This window comes from Etheostoma spectabile, chromosome 23 (assembly GCF_008692095.1).
Source record: "Etheostoma spectabile isolate EspeVRDwgs_2016 chromosome 23, UIUC_Espe_1.0, whole genome shotgun sequence".
In the NCBI taxonomy this organism is placed as follows: Eukaryota; Metazoa; Chordata; class Actinopteri; order Perciformes; family Percidae; genus Etheostoma; species Etheostoma spectabile.
Window position 1 is genome coordinate 9,097,575 of NC_045755.1, and position 6,307 is coordinate 9,103,881.

At 42.5% G+C, this 6,307-nt stretch overlaps 1 protein-coding gene across 15 annotated transcripts in view; it reads left to right on the forward strand.

The window, feature by feature from the left end:
- Positions 1 to 6,307, forward strand: part of nrcama (neuronal cell adhesion molecule a) — a 1,100,153-nt gene that overhangs the window by 721,930 nt on the left and 371,916 nt on the right. The window lies entirely within an intron of this gene.

Below are 6,307 nucleotides of genomic sequence, written 5' to 3' on the forward strand. Positions count from 1 at the left end.
CCCGCTCCGTCCCCCTCCCCCCCCCCGCGTGAACTCACTTGAGCACCTTTAAAATCTGAAATGAGTTGGTGAAGCATTAAAATGTATCAGATCCTTATTTTAGGGGTTATTCCTCCTTGCTTCCGGTGTTTTTTTTAAGCTGCGAGATGAGTAGAAAGTATACGTCTAAGTTACACAATCTAAAACACAGTTAAAACATTATGGTCCTCCGCCTTATTCTGGGGAAGATTTTAAAATGCTAAACAAATCGAACAATAAGAGTACACCACAGAATGGATACGTTAAAGACCAATGATTGAGCGTTTTTTTTCTTCAAGCGCCCTCATTCTGCTCATTTTCAGGTTCATAATTGTATTTTGAGGTTGGTACAAAATAGATTTACATGGTTTTAATTTGTCAAAAACACCACGCAGGGCAAACACACACACACACAACACACACAACACACCAACACACACACACACACCCACCCACCCACCACCACACACACCCACACACACACCACCACACACACACAAGACACACACACACAACACCACCCACACACACACACACCACACACACACCCCACACACCCACACACACACCAACACACACACACACACCACAATGAACTACAACATTGCTGCAGATCCTGTTTTCATTCTGTGTGTTTAGGGCTCTGTTTTATTTTTCAGAGTGAGACATCTCCCTTCTATCCTATCTTTGTTGGGATACTCACATGCTCAGACTCGGTAGATCCCTCACTGAGAACTCTTTCTCCAGCTTTGGTCAGTCCAAGGCAGATCAGCTGGGAGACTTCTTCTAGACCAGGGACACCTGTGGAATACCTGCCACGGAGCAAGAATAGACCGGACAGGAATAGTTTTTTTGGAGATTATGGTCAACTAGTGGGTGTTGTACATGTTTTGCCATGGAGAACGAGTGGCATGCTAGCATCGACGCATGCCTTGTCTCGGCTATAGACTGAGACAGGACATTCGGAACCGGATCGAGACATTCCAGAACCGTATCAGAGGACATTCAGAAACCGATCTCACTCAAACACCATGGGTAGTGTTTTTTCTAAGTGTGTATGAGTGGAACACCAAGACACAAAATAACCCCCCACAATCCCAGAAAAGTGATTTTTTTTCATCATAACGTGGGCCTTTAATAACTGAGTTGTTTTTCATGTGAAAGCAGTCACGTTTGTTTTTTTTTGTTTGTTGTGATTTGATTTTACGTGTGGAAAAAAATCTGCATCACACACATGGAAATGGCATCTTACTATGCGTATGTATTAATTTTTTTTTTTACAGGCCTTTGACATCATCCTATTAATTCAAATATGATCTATTATCAATACAAAGAAATCACAGCTGTCTCGTTCCCTAGCATCCTTTTATTCTGCGTAGACGGACAAAAGAACATTTGTGTGAAATATTGTCATGCCGGCAGCTGCCGTGTGCCTCCTGATGATTGGCGCCTCTTTATTTCTGCCCAGTAAATTGTCATTATGTTCATAATGATGTTTATTTTGGCTCGTGAAACATGAACATTTGTCAAACTGCATTCGGTGTCACAAGGATTTTATGGTTTTTTATTATATACAGACAGGGTGTGTTAAATGTGTTTAATGTCACTGTTGATTAGAGGATATATGACATTTATAACTTACAAAACACGCTGTAATCGATTGTGTTTTAGAAGCCTGATCTGGCAACAATTAGGGTCAGGGGATCGGGTTCGTTTGGGTTCAATCACTTAAACCACCGACCTAGTTGGGTTAACCCCAAAAACCCTACCTGGGGTTGGGGTTAAACCACGAAACCCTACCTGGGTGAGGGTTAAACCTAGTAAACCCTACCTATTGGGGTTAAACCCAGAAACCTTACCGGGTGGTTAATCATACCCCGGTAGGTTATAACCCAAAACCCCCCATAGGTTGGGGTTAGCACCGAACTCTGTTAATAAACCACAGCAACCCCAACCTAGGTTGGGTTAACCCGAAAAACCCTACCTGGGTTAGGTTAACCCAAACCCAACCTAGTTGGGTTCCTACAAACCCAGAACCCTACCTGTGTTAGGTAATAGACAACCCTCCTATGTTGGGGTTAAATCACAACCCGACCTTGTTAAACCCTAACGGTGGGGTTAAAACCCCAGAACCTACCTGGGGTTACAGTAGAACCCTACCTTTTTGTCTTTTAACCCTACCTGTTTGGTGTTAACCAACCCCAACCTAGAGTTGGGTTAAACCCAGAGCTACGTGGGACCACCCTACCTGGGTTAGGTTTAGGTAACCCTACCTTTCTGTTTAAAACCCCAACCTAGGGCAGGGTTTACACCCAAAACCCTCCCTAGGTTGGGGTTGCTCTTGTTCAGGCGCTGTTTAACGGTCAACCATGTACAATGATCCTTTATCCTTCCACTCCCATTCTACACTCACCAGGACCCCCATAATTCAGAATATTAATATCTGCCATTTAGTTTTTTATTACGTGCCTTCTGAGCCCAGACTCTGGTGCTGTATAACCCATGAAAGCACTCGAGTTAAGTTAAAAGATAACATGGCGGTTTAAAAGTTGGACTGATGACACCGTTTTTTTTATCATTAACCAAACTGCATCTTTAAATTCCTGACTCCATCGGACCGTTACTGTAATCTTTGTGTCAGTCTCCTAACCCTTGGAATTTACAACACGTTGGCGCTACATAACCTGCCTCATACGTCCCTGAATAAACATGCATCTTACGCTTAATTTTTTCCTTTACTTATTTTTTTAAAAAAACCCTCCTAAACTTCTTAGGTGGCCTTTCACTCACAACCAGATTGGTTTTCTGGACGCACTTTGGGTTGTGGCCGTAATACCATCTTGTTTGTTGTAGTGGTTGTATTGCCTGAGGCTTGGGTCTGTTGTTTGAGTTTGTGTGTTTGGCGTACCAAATACCGGAACCAACTAATTTTGCATTAAATAATTCGGCGCCATTAAAATATTGAAACAGTGTTTAGGGAGGTTTGTTTTCGGGGCTTTCCCAGCTCCTCAGGAGCCTCATTGCTTTAGCATCTTTACTTCCTCCCTTCTCCATCGTAGCCGATCTCTTCCTCCTCTGCAAATATAGTAATTCCATTAGTTATGTTGCACATATTATCCATATCCCACCCGCTTGTTTTTGACAACCGTGCTAGTGCCTTACCAAGAGAAGAACTGAAGTAATTGAAGCGGAAACAGGCGTCTCTAAGGCATTTTCGACATGTTCTGAGTACTTATGAATGTGTCTGGTTTCTTAAAATGTGGTTCCTGGAGATCACAATACACCAAGTGTAGGGGTAAAATTAACTTTAAAGGGCAAGTTGCTGTTGCCGACTCGGTAAACGGTTTTACACATCTCTACAAAGACAAAATGACCTTTTATATCGTTTTATCAACCACAAAATAATTCAATAAATAAGTTTCAACTTAGTTGTCAGGTTATTCGGTGTTTGTGTATATATCAACTCAAATCATATTCTAGATATCATCATATAGGTATTAATAGAATCGATATTATATTAACTAGATGTCTATATGCTATATATAGATAGGGTGGGGCAACATGCATGTTTAGTCCTCTTAAAGGGTGTAGTGTAATGAACCTGATGTGGTCCATCACATGACCTGAACCTTTCCGCGGTAATTCTTAGGAGCCGCTATTGATAGGTCTCAGGTTTAGGGGTGTAAAAATGGAGTTGTGTTTCCTGAGTTTGTGGTGGTTGACTGGGTGACCGGCCCCACTGGTTTCTGATGATTCTGAGCCACACATCATAATTGTGTTCGGTGAGTTTAATAACCATTGTATAACAGTTTGGTGGACACATCAAATGCAACTTTCCCATGTTTATTCTTGTAACTCATGGAGTGAAAACCCCAATGGGTTTTTGGGGAATGGACTGTGACTCCCGGTGTAGACTTTATAAACCAAACCTGAAGCAGCACCACCCTGGGACCAGAACAGGAACCCAACTGTGTCTTGGAGCCCCAATCGGGACGAGGAAGAGAAATCATAGTCTAGAAGTCCAAATATCCAATAAAAGATGTTTTATACAAATGGAAAGTGGTCTTTCTCTTGATGTTTTGGTGTCGTTAATTTTGCTGTATGATCATTTTGTGTTAAAAAGAATAATCCTTTATTTTAGCCGTGTTCATTATTTCTGTCTTTATTCCTGTAAAACTTCCGGTAGCATATTCAAAGAATAATAATATATATTGTTAAACACAGCAGGCCCTGCTAAACTCGGTATATAGGGTCGGGTAACATAACTAACTAGAAAATCACAAATGGTCAGAACTCGATTTAAATCGGTTGGTGTGCGTCTCTTACCTTAGAACTAAAAAAAACTGAAATTCCTGTCTTTCAATATGTAGTGCTCTGCAAGTCAGAGAGAGTGTTTGGAATGACCGGGGACGTTTGATGCTCCCGTCCTCGCTCCCCATGAGATACAAAGATCTCCGTGGGTTCATCAGGTTTAAACCTCTTTATCCTCCGTAGCATTAGAAGACGTGCTCTCCGGTGTTGACAGCAGAAACCGTTTGAAAAACGTCTAGGCGGGCCTGAGGCGAAGGACACACAGCCCTCCACAGGGTCTTACTCCCCAGGCATGAGCCGCCTTTTCATTCAGAGGAGATGGGCTAACACCAACACACTAGAAACGCAGAACCCTGTGATTCCAGCTCCCCAGCTGGACCGGCCTAATGTGGAAGACTAACCACCTGGTTTAGTGCTTTTTCTGTAGAGTCCTGCACTCCTGTTGTGGACGAAGAAATATTTCACCAAACCTCTTGGCAGTTTGTGGTAAGTTTCCATTGATTTCTGTTTTATATTGTACTGCATGTCTTTTGGGCCTTTAATGTTCCCATGACACTGGTGCTGTAGACCTTAAGTGGTCCCTGATACTGGTACAGGGTCTCTTTTAATTATACCTTAGTGGTCCCTGGTACTGTATCTGCGAGTCTACTTTTAACTAGACCCCTTAGTGGTCCCTGATACTGTATCTGAAGTCTCTTTTCTATAGCCTAGTGGTCCTATACTGTTCTAGAAGTCTCTTTTAATTAGCCTTAGTGGGTCCCCCTAATGTAATCTGAAGGCTCTCTGTTTATTAGAACCTTAGTGGTCCTATACTGTACTTAATCTCGATAGTCCTAAGTCCTATATTCTCTGCGCCGTGGACATTGTCATAGATAGTACCTTGGCCCGACTTAATCTGGAGCTCTATAAAAAGATTGATGCGTCCGATATGATGAAGCCTAGCAATTTCTGGTGGAAGCAGAAAGGGGTACTTCCCTCTGCCTAAGGGTTCCATCTCACGAGCTTCTCAGAGAGGAATACCCAGGGCCTACGGTTTACACCTATACACCCATTCTACCAACTGGGGGCCATAGCGTCTGGGTGGGACGTCATATTAATGTTAATAAAACCACTAAAGTGACCTTTTTCCATGCCATGGGAGCTTTAAGCGTTCTGCGTATTAAACCCAACATAAACTGCTACAATTAACTGTTACAAAACGCTTCAATTAACTGTATTTTAATGTGATAAGCATAGTTTTCCTCCATAAAGCATGCTGTTACCACCTTTTAAATCTGCCATGGCCGATTATCATCCCAGCCACTAGAACACGTCCTGAGATACATATGACTCCCAACCTGCGCTCTCCTGTGTTTCTTCATGATACTGCTGTCCATTCCACTCACAACTCCAGGGTCGTCGAGGAAAGTTGCAGTTAAGTAAACAAATATAAGAGAAGCCGATTCACATGAGTAATGAACCAGAGGGGGAACGGTCTTTATAAAGGGACAGTGCTCTAAACAACACCGGAAGTCCATTGGTTGGTTAGTTTCATCTCGCTGATTGGTCCGCGCATCAACACGGCCTGGTGCGCTGGAGGGACAGGGCTCTGGATCCAGTACGAGTCGTTATAAACTCTCAATTCAGTCTGCATACATGATCACATCTTTTTAGATCATCAGTTGGAACTTTCAACTAGCCGATGATATTCGTTATTTCGATTCTCTGCCATAACATCTCCTAATCGCTTAGAAATCAAAAAAGGTATAATAGGCGCGTCAGACACTTGCCTGAGAATCATCGCAAGTTTAACACTTTTTCAGTACATACAAGTCATCCATAGATTTGTGTAACATTATGGGTACACTTAAACATAAACTATTAACGGTTATTCGCATAGTTTTGGTGTCCAAGACACTTGTGGAATACCTGCAGAACAGGGACAGGAAGTAGACCAGGGACAGGAAGTAGTTTTTTTGGAGATTATGGTCAACTAGTG